The 17805-nt window shown below is 41.2% G+C and overlaps 1 protein-coding gene and 1 long non-coding RNA gene across 6 annotated transcripts in view; both read left to right on the forward strand.

The window, feature by feature from the left end:
* The window catches only part of LOC116989689, a 23293-nt gene extending 21207 nt beyond the window's left edge, over nt 1–2086 (forward strand). The window contains exon 3 of the long non-coding RNA XR_004416296.1: nt 1954–2086. This is a non-coding gene — a long non-coding RNA (uncharacterized LOC116989689). The remainder of the gene's footprint in view (nt 1–1953) is intronic.
* Nucleotides 1–17805, forward strand: part of rbms3 (RNA binding motif single stranded interacting protein 3) — a 1345529-nt gene that overhangs the window by 247558 nt on the left and 1080166 nt on the right. The gene's annotated exons all lie outside the window — the stretch shown is intronic.

A 17805-nucleotide genomic window follows, 5' to 3' on the forward strand; every position in this document is an offset into this window, starting at 1 on the left:
TAAGTGCAAATAACAGATAATTGGTTATTAATAATCATCAGTTTGTCCGAGCCAGGTTTAGATAGCCTGATGGCTGTGGGAATGGGGAAATAAATAACAGACATATCACATTTAGTTAGTATGCAGAACCCTTTACTCAGTACTTTGTTAAAGCAAGTTCAAGTTCAAGTTCAAGTGAGTTTATTCAAGTTCAGTGAGTTTATTGCATGTGTCCCTGTATAGGACAATGAAATTCTTGCTTTGCTTAAGCACACAGAAAATAGTAGGCATTTACTACAAAACAGATAAATGTGTCCATATACCGTGATAAATAATATATACACACATTAAATAATACTGGTAGTGCAAATAACAGAAAGTGGTTGCTAATAATCAGAGGTTTGTCCGAGCCAGGTTTAATAGCCTGATGGCTGAGGGGAAGTAGCTATTTCCTGAACCTGGTTGTTGCAGGCAGCGTTTACAGCCTCAAGTCTTCTTGGGTATGATGCTACAAGCTTGGCACACCTGTATTTGGGTAATTTCTCCCATTCTTCTCTGAAGATCCTCTCAGCTCTGTCAGGTTCGATGGAGAGCATCGATGCCAGTTATTTTCAGGTCCCTCCAAGATGTTTGATCGGGTTCAAGTCTGGGCCACTCAAGGACATTCACAGACTTGTCAAAAAAGCCTGTGTTGTTAAAACACACTGCGTTGTCATGGCTGTGTGCTTAAGGTTGTTGTCCTGTTGGAAGGTGATCAGTTTGGCCGGGCGGCCAGCTCTATGAGAGTCCTGGTGGTTTCAAGTTTTTCCATTTAAGAATGGCGGAGGCCACTGTGCTCTTCGGAACCTGCAATGCTGCAGAAATTGTTTTATACCCTTCCCCTGATCTGTCTCGACACAATCCTGTCTCGGAGGTCTACGCACAATTCCTTCATCTTCATGGCTTGGTTTTTGCTCTGACATGCACTGTCAACTGTGGGACCTATATAGACAGGTGTGTGCCTTTCCAAATCATGTCCAATCAATTAATTTACCAGAGGTGGACTCCAATCAAGTTGTAGAAACATCTCAAAGATAATCAGTGGAAACAGGATGAACCTAAGCTCAATTTTGAGTGTCATAGTCATAAGGGTCTGAATATTTATGTAAATGTGATATTTCAGTTATTTCTTTTTAATACTTTGCATCAATTTCTAAACATCTGTTTTCGCTTCTTCATTCTGGGGTATATGCGTAGATTGATGATTAAAAAAAAGAATTTAATCCATTTTAATATAAGGCTGTAATGTAACAAAATGTGGAAAAAGTGAAGGGGTCTGAATACTTTCTGAATGCACTGTAGAACACCTGGTTGAGTGGTGCCTCAGCACACAACACTCGCTCATCATCAACAAGATGAAGGAACTGATTGTTGACTTCAGAAAGGGGGAGTTAGGAGACCATGTGTCAGTTCCTATTGGTGAGTTAGTGGTGTAGAGCAGTGTTAGCAGCTTCATATTCTTGGGCAATAACATCTCAGATGACCTATCCTGGTCCCAGCACATAGATGCAATCACAAATGTGCAGCGGCATCTCCACTTTCTAAAATGTCTAGAGATTTGGTATGCTTCTGAATACTCAACCAAACTTTTAAAGGTGTACTTCAGAAAGTATCCTTAAGCGACAATTGATCTTCCTATTTTTTTTTCGTTTTGTTTTGCACCAATGTAGCTGTACCTCACTATACTTGCGCTTATGAAAATAAACTTGAACTTGAATTGTTTGATGAATGGGAATCCTAGTTCTATAGATTTAGATATGTAAAAAGGAAAAGATTAGTTGCCAAATGTAGGTCCCTTACTATCAGAGACAGGTGAATTTATATTGGGAAACAAGGAAATGGCAGAACAGTTAAACAAGTACATTGGCTCTGTCTTCACTAAGGAAGACACAAACAATCTCCCAGAAATACTGGGGGACCGAGGATCTAGTGGAGGGAGGAACTAAAGGGAATCAACATTAGCCAGGAAATGGTATTAGGTAAACTGTTGGGACTGAAGGCAGATAAATCCCCAGGGCCTGATGGTATGCATCCCGGAGTACTCAAGGAGGTGGCCATAGAAATCGTGGATGCTTTGGTAATCATTTTCCAATATTCTCTTAACTCTGGATCAGTTCCTGTGGACTGGAGGGTAGCCAATGTAACTCCATTTTTTAAGAAAGGAGGTAGAGAGAAAATGGGGAATTATAGACCAGTTATCCTTACATCGGTAGTGGGGAAGATGCTTGAGTCGATTATTAAAGATGTTATAGCAGCATATTTCGGATTTATGAAGGGGAAATCATGCTTGACTAATCTGGAACTTTTTTTTGGATGTCACAAGTAGAATGGATAAGGGAGAACTGTGGATGTGGTGTCTCTGGACTTTCAAAAAACCTTTGAGAAGGTCCCACACAAGAGCTTAGTGTGCAAAATTAGAGCACATGATATTGGGGGTGGGGTATTGACATGGATAGAGAACTGGTTGGCAGACAGGAAGCAAAGAGTAGGAATTAATGGGTCCTTTTCAGTATGTGACATCTCCAAGTTTGCAGATGATGCAAAGCTGGGTGGCAGTTTGAGCTGCGATGTGGATGCTATGAGGCTGCAGGGTGACTGGATAGGTTGGATGAGTGGGCAGATGTATGGAAGATGCAGTATAATGTGGATAAATGTGAGGTTATCCACTTTGGTGCAAGAACAGGAATGCAGATTATTATCTGAATGGTGCCAGATTTGGAAACGGGGAAGTGCAACGAGACCTGGGTGTGCTTGTACATCAGTCACTGAAAGTAAGCATGCAGGTACAGCAGGCAGAGAAAAAAGCTAATGGCTTTCATTGCGAGAGGATTTGAGTTTAGGATCAAGGAGGTCCTGCTGCAGTTGTATAGGGCTGCGGTGAGACCGCACCTGGAGTATTGTGTGCAATTTTAGTCTCCTAATTTGAGGAAGGGCATTATTGCTATTGAGGGAGTGCAGCGAAGGTTCACCAGGTTAATTCCCAGGATGGCGGGACTGACATATGATGAAAGAATGCGTCGACTGGGCTTGTATTCACTGGAATTTAGAAGATTGAGAGGGTATCTTATAAAAACATATTACATTCTTAAAGGATTTAACAGGCTAGATGCAGGAACACATTTCTCGATGTTGGGGGAGTCCAGAATCAGTGGTCACAATTTAAGCATAAGGGGTAGGCCATTTAGGACTGAGATGAGGAAACATTTCTTCACCCAGCGAGTTGCGAATCTGTGGAATTCTCTTTCACAGAAGACAGTGGAGGCCAATTCACTGGATGTTTTGAAGAGATAATTAGATTTAGCTCCTATGGCTAATGGAATTAAGGGATATGGGGAAAAAGGGGTACTGATTTTAGATGATCAGCCATGATCATATTGAATGGCGGGTCTGTCTCGAAGGGCAAAATGGCTTACTCCTGCACCTATTTTTCTGTTTCTATGGGAAAAGGCAGCAAAGTTTGTTCAGTCATTCTTTTTAATTTTTGTTTATTTTAATATTTTAACTATTTCTTTATGCTTCAGATTTTTTAATGCGACTCAGCCCAGTTCATCGCAGGTAAAGCCCTCCCCATCATCAAAAGATCATCAGATGAGGCACTACCTCAAGAAGGCAACATCTGTCATCTGGGCAATATCCTTTTATTGATGCTATCATTGGAGATGAGGTACTAAAGCCTGACTTATGTACAACTATCAGCTTGCTGAACCATCCTACAAAACCATATTCTATCTTGATAATGGAACACCACAGACTGCCGAGGAGGTGCTGAATGTCCTAAAACATATGAAAGGAGATAAATCTGCTATGTCTAATCAGATATATCCGAAGACCGTAGGAAGCTTGAGATGAAATTGCAGGAATCCTGACAGAGATCTCGTAAATGGATTGAGACTTTTGAAGAAGTAATCAACAAGGTTAATGAGGGCAGGGTTGTAGACATGGTCTATATGGACTTCATCAAGGCCTTTATAAGATTCTGCATGCTAGGCTGTGGAGGAAGGTTAGATCACATGGAATCCACAGATTCCGAGCTAGCAAGATCCACAAAAGCTAACTAGATACAGGAGTGGCTTCATGGAAGGAAGCAAATGTGATGAAGGAGGATTGTTTTTGGAGGCCCATGATTAGTGGTGTGCCTCAGGGATCGGTGCTAAGCCTTTGCTGTTTGTCATGATTGGATGAGAATGTCCAAGACATGATTAATAAGACATGATTAATAAATAGGTGGTATCGTTGGCAATCAAAATGGTTATCAAGAATTACAGTGGGATCTTGATCAGTTGGGCAAGTGGGCCGAGGAAAAGCTAATGGTGTTCAATTTGGGAAGTTAACCAGGGCGTGTCCTTCACGGTGAGCAGAATGCCCCCTAGTGACAGTCTGTAAAGCAGGATGATCTTGTAGTGCAGGTGCAGTAAATCTCATTGTAACAGACCAGAGAGGAGGGAATGGGGTTCGATAGTGCCGATTATCATTGGGTGGGGCTTGGGGAGACAGCACTGCGAATGACTGGGAAGTGGCATGAGCAGGGGGCGGTGTGCACAGCTGACGGTAGGTCAGTCCGCTATAACCGAATTCCATTATAAAAATGTCCTTTAATATGAGGATTTTCCGTACATAGTTCCCAGAAAGTAACATTGCAGGAAGATTGGGCGGTAAAGAAAGCTTTTGGCCACTGACCTTCATCAGTCAGGGGATTGAGTGTAGAATTTGAGATATTATGTTATAGTGTGCAAGATGTTGGTGAGGCCACACTTGGAGTACTGTGTTCAGTTTTGGTCACCCTGTTATAGGAAGGATGCCATTAAGCTGGACAGAGTATAATAAGATTTATGAAGATGTCTTCAGGACAATGAAGGCCTGGCCAGGAAGGAGAGGTTGGCAGGGTTAGAATGTTATTCCTTGGAGAACAGGAGACTGAGGAGTGATATAATGGAGGTGAGGAAAATCATGAGGGAATTGATAGAATATTTTTACCAAGGTAGGGGAATCAAGTACTGGAGGGCATAGCTTTTAAATGAGAGGGGAAAGATTTAATAGTAACCTGTGGGGCCAACTTTTTCACACTGAGAGCAGTAGTATATGGAACGAGCTGCCAGAGGCTGTAGTTGAGGCACATGCAATAAAAACATTTAAAAGACATTTGAATTGGATCATGGATTGGAAAGGTTTGGAGGGATATGGGCCAAATGGGACAAGCTTAGATTAGGCATCTTGGCCAGAAGGGATGAGGGTCCTGTTTCTGTGCTACATGACTTTACATGCTACATGACTCTTGCACTACCATGGACATATTTTCTAATTATGTATTTTTGCTTTTTTTTTGCAGTCTTTTTCTTTTCACTCCTGTCAAATGTATGTGTAATTTGTGTATAATTTATGTTTTTGTGTGTGGTCTAAATCGTGGTGCTTGTGATGCTGCTGCAAACAGGTTTTTAATTGTACCTATACCTCACTGTACTGGTGCATATGAAATTAATATAACTTGACTTGTGCATTTTAAATGTTTTAAATTATTAAAACAACCATGATAGTTTTTTAATGGCTCTGAATATCAGATGCTTAACAGGGTTTAATACTTCATACCAAGCTTTGATTTGTTAATATATTGTCGAGGTATACTGACATTGGGATAAAGTCTCAGTAGTAAGTACTCTGCCCAAAGGCAACTTGCAGCTGAGGACTTGCAAAGCCTCACCACCGACCACTCCTACCGCACCCCACTACACCTCACTACCACTCATGTCTCCCACATTGTATTTCCCACCCTCGGTTTTCAACCAAATAGTGTATATTTTGGTCAATTTCAACCAAATAGTGCATATTTTAGAACATAGAAACATAGAAATAGGTAAAGGAGTAGGCCATTTGGCCCTTCGAGCCTGCACCGCCATTCAATATGATCATGGCTGATCATCCAACTCGGTATCCTGTACCTGCCTTCTCTCCTTACCCCTGATCCCTTTAGCCACAAGGGCACAATCTAACTCCCTCTTAAATATAGCTATTTCTGGAATATTTTCTGGAATTCCTGCCAATTACTTCCACTTTGTTCTTCTCACCAACTTGACTGAAATACCTACCACTTTTCCTAAACTCTCCGTTCCATATTGCCTTATGCAATGTCTTGAGGTTGCAATGTCCTATAAATCTAAACTATTCTGGTTGCCCCCCATGGGGACTGGAAATTACCAGGAATTGTGCAAAACCACTGATTTAAAATAAAAATCATTTATTCATTCACACAATATTAATTTTTGGCATCAATAGATTTGCATTTTCCAAAAAGAATGCTGAAAAAGGCTAAAATATTGTATCTCCTCTTTCACAGTGTCTGTAATAGAAAGGAAATCTATGTCGTCTTATGCTCAACACCAAACCAGTGCTCACACCTTTCACAGATTTGAAATGCAATTTTCACAGGCAGCATAGTGTAAGCTATTTTAGAATTACTGGGATTATGCAGACAGCCAGAATGAATCTTACATACTATTTTGCTGATGGCATGGTTCACATCTCTGCACCCACACATAATTGTATGGATATGATTACTACTACAATAGTCCACAGCTTCTGAAAACCAGACATAACACTCCAATGAAACCTTCACATCATAAGTGCTATCACCTCAAGAAATGTAAAGTCCAGATGGGTAATCATTGGCTTGTGTGTTAAAAGCTCTTTAAACACTACCCTTGCGACAAGAGGTCATACAAGTCTAGATGTGGTAAAATATTACATTTACAACTACCAGACTACAAATCCATTGATACAATTTAAAAACACAATTCCAAAGGGTATGGGGCTGGCATGTTCCTGATAGATGAAGAGCAAGCTTGGCAAGTTTAGAGAACCTGGTTGATTTAAGAGAGTTGAGGTTCTAGTAAGGAGTATCAGGATGGCAAAGAGAAGGCTTGAAATGGATCTGGTAGGCAAGGTTAAGTAATATCCTATCCTTTAGAAGATTGTACAGATGATGTGCCTTAATGATCACAGTCCAGAGGCTCTGACATCCACCATGATGAAGTGTTTCGAGAGATTGGTGATGATGCACATCCATTCCAGCCTCCCAGACAGTCATGATCCACTATAGTTGCTTACCGTCGCAACAGGTCTACAGCATGACACCATCTCCTCGGCCCGAGACTCATCTTTGGAACACCTAGACATAAGGGACACCTACGTCAGATTCTATTTATCGACTGTAACTCTGCCTTCAACACCATAATCTCATCCAAAACTCATCTCCAAATTCCTAGAGATAGGAATCAGCAACCCCATCTACTCTTGGATCTTCGACACCATAATCAGTGAGGATAGGTTACAATACTTCCAACATAATTCTCACCACCAGTGCCCCGCTAGGCTACATTCTCAGTTCCCGACAATACTCCCAATACACCAAGCATTATGCAGCCAAATCCTGCTCTAACTCGATCTGCAGATGACACCACTGTTGGGGGCCGGATCACAAACAATGATAAAACAGAGTACAGAAAGGAAATAGAGAAGTTAGGTGTCAGTAATCAATGTCAACACGATGAAGAAGCTAGCTATCAACTTTAGGAGGCATGGTAGAGTACATGTTCCAATCAGCATCAGTGGTGCTAAAGTGGAAATGGTTGAGAACTTCAAGTTCCTTGGTGTAAATACCAACAAACTGTCATGGACCAACCACATTGAAGCGAGAGCCAAGATGGAGTTTAACCTGAGCAAGTGCGAGTTGTACTTTGGAAGGTTAAATGTACAAAATATGTTGTGAGAAAGTATACAATTAATAGCAAGACCTTTAACAGCATTCATGTGCAGAGGGATCTTGGAGTCCAAGTTTATAGCTCACTAAAAGGTGGCAGCACAAGAATATAGGGTGACAAAGATGGCATATGGTATGTCTGCCTTCATTGCAAGGGGCATGGAATCTAATAGTCAGGAAGTCATGATGCAGCTCTATAGGACTTTTGTTAGGCCACATTTAGAGCACGGCAGTTCTGGCTGTCCCTTTACTGGAATGATGTGGAATGTTTGGATGGGAGGATGCTGCAGAATGCTGTCTGGATTAGAGAGTTTCAGCTACAGGTACTGGGATAGACTTGGATTGTATTCTCTGGATCATCTGAGGTTGAGGGGAGACTTGATAGAAGTATATAAAATTATGAGGGGAATCGATCGGGGAGACAGTCTGAACCTTTTCCCCAGGGTAGAAATGTCTAACACTAGAGGGCATAGCTGTAGGATGAGAGAGGAAAAGTTTAATGGAGATGTGTGGGGCAACTTTTTATTGGCAGAGGGCGGTGGGCTGTGGAATGCATTGCCAGGAGTAGGGGTGGAGGCAGATATGATAGTGGTGTTTCTGAGGCTTTCAGATAAGCACAGGAAGAGCATGGGACAGAGGGATATGGACCATATGCACACAGATCAGATGAGTTCACCTAGGCATCATGTTTGTGCCAAACATGAGGGCCTCAGGGCCTGTTCTCTGTTGTAGTGTTCTGTGTTCTATGTTCTACGACTCTAATAAAGTGTGTCATGTGCCATAGAAAGCATACTGCTGCGATGCATCACAGCTTGGTTTGGGAACAGTTCTGTCCAAGACTGCAAGAAATTTCAGAGAGTTGTATATGTAGCCCAGTCTATCGAACAGACCAGGCTCCCCACCAGAGTCTCCATCTACACTTCTAACTGCCTAGGGTAAGCCGCCAACCTCATCAAAGACCTTTCCCATCCTGTCATTTCTTCTTCTCCATGCTCCTGTAAGATGGAAGATACAGAAGCTTGAAAGCATGAACCACCAAGGTTAGGGACAGCTACTTGCCCTCAGGCTTCTGAATGATCAGTCCATAAGCTTGAGTACAGTCTGATCCTCCTCTATGTCATTGCGAACATTAAACTTTGCCTCTGGAACTATTGCACTATAATGCTGCAAACTATATTCTGTACTCTGTATCTTTTCCTTCACTCAAACTATTATACTTGAATTGGCTTGATTGCATTTATGTATCATACGATTTGATTTGATTGGATAGCATGTAAAACAAAGCTTTTCACTGTACCTCGGTACATATGACAACACCAAAAATAAACCTAAAGGTATATTCAGAGTAAAAGGCTGGCTAGGGAAAGAATAGGTCCCTTTAAAGATTTGCTATCTTTATGTAAAGGCACAAGTGACAGGAAGATATTAAATTAATATTTCTCATCGCTCTTTACTGAGAAGATAATGGAAGTTAAGGAATTGAGCCATTGGAGTTATGATGCCTTACACCAGGCACGAATGACCAAAGTGGAAGTATTGGCAGCTTTAAAGCGCATTAAGATGCATAAATCCCCAGGGCCTGACTAGGTACATCCTCAAAACTTGTTGGAAGTTAGGGAGGAAATTGCAGAAGCATTTGCAGATATATTATCATTATCTTTAGCGCAGGTGAAATTCCAGAAACTGGAGGGTGGCTGTTGTTCTTTACTATTTAAAATTACTTTTTGTATCATTACTCATAGTTGTTTTTTATCTGATAATGCATGTCTCCTTTTGAAATGGTATTAGTTACTGTTCGTCCCAACTGAATGGTGTATACTTCCTATTACCAGTCTATTAATCAGCCTTGCCGTCTCATTGGCTGTAATTATCTAGTGTCCCTTGAAATCATTACAAAATATATTACCATTTCTAATAGCTATGCTGAGACGACCTATGAGGCAGGGAATGATAAAGCAAAATCAACACCAACCACAGGAATATACCCACATAGTACAGTAAGTTTACAAAACAGATAAAAAGCAGGAAGATCAAACAGCCTGTTGTACTGATGATTTAACTGGATGTGAATGATTAGGAATTGTTCGCCAGCTCAGCCAGCTAGTCGTCTGCATGTCACAGAAGCAAACAGAAACAATCATATTGATACCAACCATCAATCAGTCTCATTTACAGAACCTGAACTGTTGCTTTTAATTCCTTGGCGATTCAAATGTTTGACCAAATGCTGCTAGTTTTTATATAATCTCATTCACTCACAATCAGGGTTGTGTTGTCCGCAAACTTGAGAAGCTTGACAGAGGAGTCAGTGGAGGTGCAGTTATTGCTGTATAGAGAGTAGAGAAGAGGGGAAAGTACGCAGCCTTGCAGTGCTCCTATGCTGAGGGTCTGCGGATCCGAGATGTGCTTTCCCAGCCTCACATGCTGCTTCCTGATTGTCAGCTGTAAAGCTGTAAATTGAGGCCTCATGTACTCGTTCATGTATTTCTGAGGGAATGCTGCATGGTGCTGCATGGTGGTGCATGAACAAACTGAAGACTCACCTATCCGTTTAAATGAGTGCCAAGGATCATGTTATTTGAAATAGTCAGGAATTTCTCCCAGTATTCTGACTAGAATTTATTTATCTAAGGGCATCATCAAGATAAATTAGCTCATTTAATTTATTGCAGTTTGCAGAACATTGACATCCACATATCATCATTTATACTGATAGTATCGTAAATTAACTATGAAGCATTTGGAGTACAAAAAGTGTCAACTAATTCCATGTTCCTTCTTTCATTTAACTTCAGCAGAAAGCTATGCTTATGGTGCTATGTTAACACAAACTAATCGCAGATGTGTGTTCCCTCTGAACACGTCCACAACATCTTCACTGTGTAAAGCTTCTTCACTATTTGCGTAAAAATGTTTATTACCTGTTGGTTCTTTCCCAGCACAATTGCGCTTTTAAATTCAGTTCCTATTTCTGCTGCTCCAGGGTTTGTTCATTCCTGTGAAAGGAATTGTGATTGCAACTATTTCTGGAATTCAGACTCCTCCTAAATGGAGTTTTATTCCTCTTGGGAATCCTGGATAGCGTAACATTACTTAGTTGGTAGATGTTCAGCTAATTTGTGCAAAAAACATGCAGATGCTGGAAATCCGGAACAAAAGCAGAAAATGCTAGAAACACTTAGGAGCAGGCAGGAGGTTAGGCCGCATTAATGGAGTGAGAAAAATCAAAGCTGACATTTCAGGTTATGGATCCTTCTTCGGATGGTGGTGAGAATAAAGGCAGTGCCTCTAAATGGGTGCAGACTGAAGTTGTTAAGATCACATGCAGTAAAAATGTAGTTGGAGAAAGAAGTTAAAAAAAACATTGAAACAGAAAGAAACACCCACATATGTAGAGAGAGATAAATATGGTGGTTGCCTGAAAATGTTCAGTTCAATATTAAGTTGCCACATATGCACACAAAACAGAAGTGCTGTTCCTCGAGCTAATGTTGTGCCCATGAACAATATTGGAGATTCCCAGCCTGAAAGGAAGCTTGCAGGTACAGCAAGCAGTGAAGAAAGCTAATGACATGTTGGCCTTCATAACAAGAGGAGTTGAGTAAAGGAGCAAAGAGGTCCTTCTGCAGTTGTATAGGGCCCTGGTGAGACCACACCTGGAGTTTTGTGTGCAGTTTTGGTCTCCGAATTTGAGGAAGGACATTCTTGCTATTGAAGGAGTGCAGCGTAGAATAAGGTTAATTCACAGGATGGCTGGACTGTCATATGTTGAAAGAATGGAGCGACTGGGCTTGTAAACACTGGAATTTAGAAGGATGAGAGGCTATCTTATTGAAATTATTAAGGGATTGGACACGCGAGAGGCACGAAACATAGTTGGGGGAGTCCAGAACCAGGGACCACAGTTTAAGAATAAGGGGTAAGCCATTTAGAACGGGGATGAGGAAAAACATTTTCACACAGAGAATTGTGAATCTGTGGAATTCTCTGCCTCAGAAGGCAGTGAAGGCCGATTCTCTGGATGCTTTCAATAGAGAGTTGGATAGAGCTCTTAGGGATGGCGGAGTCAAGGGATATAGGGAGAAGGCAGGAACGGGGTACTGATTGTGGATGGTCAGCCATTATCACAGTGAATGGCGGTGCAGGCTCGAAGGGCCGAATGGCCTACTCCTGCACCTATTGTCTAATGTTATTGACTCATAAACTTACACATTCATAAAACTGTATCAAATAACATAATTCATATTCTAAAATGTAAATGGAGATCATGGGAACTATAAAGAATTTACGATTATTATACGAGAATTGCAAGATTGTCACTGAAATGGTAATTCTTATTTCCTCTCCATAGGTGCTCCCGTACCCTGCTGAATATCTCCAGGATTTTATTTTATTTCTGAGTTTTACTACTTAATGTATTTTTGATTTTTTTTGTTGTCATTTAATGAGAAGAAACATACATATGATGAAAAAGGGAAAAATTATATGTTTATCCATATTCAAGAAAAATGGAAGAAAGGTTAGACTGGTTAGGTTAAAGGGTTTTTATTCTGTTCTGCATATTCTATATTTTATAATGCAAAGTGGTGGGTGACTCCATTGTCCGAGGTGTGGGCAGGAGATTCTGTGGCAGCAGGCAAGACTCGAGGATGGTCTGTTGCCTCCCTGGTGCCAGGGTTCAAGATCTCGGACCAACTTCGGAACATCCTCGAGAGGGAAGTGGTTGTGCATGTGGGCACAAATGACGTTGGAAAGAAGATGAAGGTTCTGCAACGTGAGTTTAGAGAGTTAGGAAGAATGCTGAAAAGCAGAACTGGTTATCTTCCAGTACCTCGTGCTGGTGAGGGCAGGAACAGGGTGATAGGGGAACTGAATGTGTGGCTGAGGGGCTGGTGCAGGGAGCAGAGATTTAAATTGATATACCACTGGGATCTTTTCTGGGGTAGGGGTGACCTGTACAAAAGGGATGGGTTACACCTTAACTGGAGGGGGACCAACGTTCCGGCAGGCAGGTTTGCTAGTGCTACACGTGTGGGTTTAAACTAAATAGGGAGGGGGGGGGGGTTGACAAATTGTGAGCATAAAGGGGAAGAGAGTACAGGACAAATTACAAAAGACACCTAAATTAATGGGACCGGAAAATTCAATAAGGGATAAGAGAGTAAGTTCAGGTGAAATCGGAACCGGTGTGAGAGGTGAGATGAATACCGAATTAAAAGTGTTATATATGAATGCACGAAGTATAAGAAATAAATGAGCTTGAGGCTCAATTAGAAACTGGTAAGTATGATGTTGTGGGAATTACAGAGGCATGGCTGGGAACTGAATATTTAGGGGTATACATCCTATTGAAAAGACAAACAGATGGGCAGAGGGGGTGTGGTGGATCTGTTGGTATGGAATGAAATTCAGTCCCTTGCGAGGGGTGACAGAATCAGGAGATGTAGAGTCATTGTGAATAGAACTGAGAAATTGTAAGGGTAAAAAGACCCTAATGGGAGTTATCTACAGGCCCCCAAACAGTAGCCTGGAGATAGGGTGCAAGTTGCATCAGGAGTTAAAATTAGCGTGTAACAAAGGTAATGCTACGGTGGTTATGGGAGATTTCAACATACAGGTAGACTGGGAAAATCAGGTTGGTACTGGACCTCAAGAAAGGAGGTTTGTAGTGCCTACGAGATGGATTCTCAGAGCAGCTTGTACTGGAGCCTACCAGGGAGAAGACAATTCTGGATTTAGTGTTGTGTAATGAACTGGATATGATAAGGGAATTCAAGGTAAAGGAACCATAAGGAGGTAGTGACCATAATATGGTGTTTTAATCTGCAATTTGAGAGGGAGAAGATAAAATCGGAAGTGTCAGTATTCCAGTTGAACAAAGGGGACTATGAAGGCATGAGGGAGGAAGTGGCAAAAGTTGACTGGAAAGGGACCTTAGCAGGGATGATGGTGGAACAACAATAATCCAGAAGATGCATGATCATTTCATTCCCAAGAGGAAGAAAGATTCTAAGGGGAGTAAGAGGCGACCGTGGCTGACAAGGGAAGTCAAGGACACTATAGAAATAAAAAAGAAGACGTATAACATGGCAAAGATGAGCGAGAAACCAGAGGATTGGGACACTTTTACAGATTAACAGAGGGTAACTAAAAATGCAATACGGGGAGAAACGATGAAATACGAAGGTAAGCTAGCCAAGAATATAAAAGAGGATAGTAAAAGCTTCTTAAGGTATGTGAAGAGGAAAAAAATTGTTAGGACAAATGTGCGTCCCTTGAAGACAGAAAGAGGTGAATTTATTATGGGGAACAAGGAAATGGCATATGGGTTGAACAGGTACTTTGGTTCTGTCTTCACCAAGGAAGACACAAACAATCTCCCAGATGTACTAGGGAACAGAGGACCTAGGGTGATGGAGGAACTGAAGAAAATTCACATTAGTCAGGAAATGGGGTGGGGTAGACTGATGGGACTGAAGGCTGATAAATCCCAAGGGCCTGATGGTCTGCATCCCAGGATACTCAAGGAAGTGGCTCTAGAAATTGTGGATGCACTGGTGATCATTTTCCAATGTTCCATAGACTCTGGATCAGATTGGAGGGTAGCTAATGTCATCCCACTTTTCAAAAAAGGAGAGAGGGAGAAATCAGGGAATTATAGACCAGTTAGCATTACATCAGTGTTGGGGAAGATGGTGGAGTCGATTATCAAAGATGTAATAGTGGCACATTTGGATAGCAGTTACAGGATCGGTCCAAGTCAGCATGGATTTACGAAGGGGCAATCATGCTTGACAAATCTGGAATTTTTTGAGGAAGTAACAAGTAATATGGACAAGGAAGAGCCAGTGGATGTAGTGCACCTGGGTTTCAGAAAGCCTTTGATAAGGTCCCACGCAGGAGATTAATGGGCAAAATGAGAGCCCGTGGTATTGGGGGTAGGATATTGACATGGATAGAAAATTGGTTGGCAGACAGGAAACAAAGAGTAGGGATTAACGTGTACCTTTCAGAATGGCAGGCAGTGACTAGTGGGTTGCCGCAAGGCTTGGTGCTGGGACCGCTGCTATTTACAATATACATGAGTGATTTAGATGAAGGAATTGAAAGTAACATCTGCAAATTTGCAGATAGCACAAAGCTGGGTGACAGTGTGTACTGTGAAGCGGATGCTATGAGGATGCAGTGTGACTTGGACAGGTTGGGTGAGTGGGCAGATGCATGGCAGATGCAGTATAACGTAGATAAATGTGAGGTTATCCACTTTGGTGGCAAGAACGGGAAGGCCTATTATTAACTGGATGGTGTCAGGTTAGGAAAAGGGGAAGGTACAGCGAAACCTGGATGTCCTAGTACATCATTCACTGAAGGTAAGCATGCAGGTACAACAGGCAGTGAAGAAAGCTAATGGCATGTTGGCCTTCATAACAAGAGGAGTTGATTATTGGAGCAAATATGTCCTTCTGCAGTTGTACAGGGCCCTGGTGAGACCACACCTGGAGTGTTCTGTCCAGTTTTGGTCTCCTAATTGGAGGAAGAATTAGCTATTGAGGGGAGTGCAGCGTAGGTTCACAAGGCTGGACTGCCAAATGTTGAAAGAATAGAGCAACTGGGCTTGTATTCACTGGAATTTAGAAGGATGAGTGGGAATGTTATAGAAACATATAAAATTATTAAGGGATTGGACATGCTAGACGCGGGAAACATGTTCCTGATGTTGGTGGAGTCCAGAACCAGGTGCCACAGTTTAAAAATAAGGGGTAGGCCATTTAGAACCGAGATAACTTTTTCACCGAGAGAGTTGTCAATTTGTGGAATTCTCTGCCTCAGAAGGCAGTGGAGGCCGATTCACTGGATGCATTCAAAAGAGAGTTAGATAGAGTTCTTCGGGCCAGTGGAATCAAGGGGTATGGGGAGAAGGCAGGAACAGGGTACTGATTGTGGATGATCAGCCATGATCACATTGAATGACAGTGCTGGCTAGAAGAGCCAAATGGCCTACTCCTGCACCAATTGTCCATGTATCTATGACACTTCTTCATGCTCTCCAAGGATGCTGCCTGACCCCTGAGATACTCCATCATTTTGTGTCTTTCCTCATTAAAGCAGCATTCTGTAGTTCCTTGTTTCAAAAAAAATGGACAGGCTCAATACACCTTTGAGCGGCAGAGACGGGCAAGGCAATGACCGTTCCATTCCAAGTCCAAAGTTCATACACAGCTTAGACTAATGGAAAGGATGTGTAAATGTGCATTTCAAAAAGTTACTTCTCAGTTGGTACAAGTCTGATGCAAAAAAATGGGCTGAAAATTTTATTTAAACTATCCATTGTTAATGCGGTTCTTTAGGAAGTTTACTTCTGAAACTGTTGCTGGCCACGGATATACAACATCAATCGTTACATTTTTACACATAAAAATTTAAATGGACATGACACAAAACAGATATTGGAAAATTTACCAAGCTAAATTTCATTCTCCATTGCTCCAAAATAAAAACCATCAATCACAGAAATACCATACAGCTGTTGGATGACATTTATTTAGTAAGAAGTGCATTCGTGCATGAATGTAATAAGAAGAAAGTGTACATTATATATCCTTCCTCAAATCACTTTCCACTGTGTGGACTAAAAGTTGAGGAAACTGACCAGAGTAGTGCTAAGTGCTGCAAAGACCACAAAAGGTTCCATCTAAAATAAAATCAGGGAAGCAAGAAAACTGGACCCAGAAATTGTCATTATTTTGACGTTGAGTAGCATTTTGGATCAGCCTAATGCTGATGTTTACATTAAGGAACTGCTTTATTATTTCGAGGTTCACAGAACATTGTCAATATAAATGCAGCTATTAAAATGATGTTGATTCATAATTTGTAGCCTAGCAAGTACAATATTTGCTCTTAAGAACGACCACCCCTCATTCTTAATGTTCTTCTGTGTAGAAGAATGAATTGAATAAATGCTGTAATGCCCTCAAAGGATCTTGGACAGGTTGGAGAAAAACAATGCCCAAGGAATATTTATATTTGCATGAGACTACAGATGTTCTGCAGATCTGTAGCCAGCAATTTTTTGAATATGGAGTTGGATGAGCTCAGTAATTTGGCAATGGCCAGCAAACTATTTTAGACCAGCAGCAGCGGCGGTCTGAATTACCCCGAGACTAGGATGCTATGTGTGAAAAATCCTCTGATCTCGATGTGCAAGGCAGTCAAGATGCACTCGACAGGCTGCATTTGAGGTTGCAAGAGATCTTACATCTCTGCAGGGACAAAGAATGCCATTTGAATGATGGCCCTTTGGATAGCAGAGAAAATAGATTAAGAAAACCTGATTGTTCTGCGAGTAAATAAGAACCATTGTATTTTAGTTCCCTAGCTGGTTGGATTGAAAAAATCACTGCATTAATGTTTTACACTATACATTAATTTAACATTTAAAACTCTGGCCAATAAATGAGATGAACTTCCCAATGATGCAGGGGCATTGATAAATGCACATGAAATGTACCTTTTCCAGGTTAAATAGTTTTTTTCCAACAGCATAGTTACCATTTATTTATTTATTATTGTGCAAATGGATTTCCAGATCCTGATTTGGCAGCAGTTCGAAATGACATTCACCAGTTTAGATCTCTTTATCCTACTTCGGCACACTCACGTTGGTGATTAGTAAGAATGCGGTCTAAGATTTCTCCAAGGTAGAAAATGCTCACCGGTTGGGTTGACCAAATTAATAAAAGATACAATAACATAAGCAAACCCTTTCTTCTGTGCTTCAGATACCTAACAAATGGTACTTTGGAAATACAGCATGTATTGTACCACATGGCAGAACTTGACAATTTGCTGCCGCTTTAGATTTTAACAGCAGTGATCTCAAGCAAACATACACATTTCCCATTAAAACATGCCACTGTGGAAAATAGAATGACTGTTATTTATTTGAAACAGCTTGCAGTTACCATCTTCTTTTTTTAGGATTATTTCACAGGAGGAAGTTTATCTTCCATCAGATAAAAAGGGCGAATATCGTT

The sequence above is a fragment of the Amblyraja radiata genome, chromosome 2 (assembly GCF_010909765.2).
Source record: "Amblyraja radiata isolate CabotCenter1 chromosome 2, sAmbRad1.1.pri, whole genome shotgun sequence".
NCBI lineage: Eukaryota > Metazoa > Chordata > Chondrichthyes > Rajiformes > Rajidae > Amblyraja > Amblyraja radiata.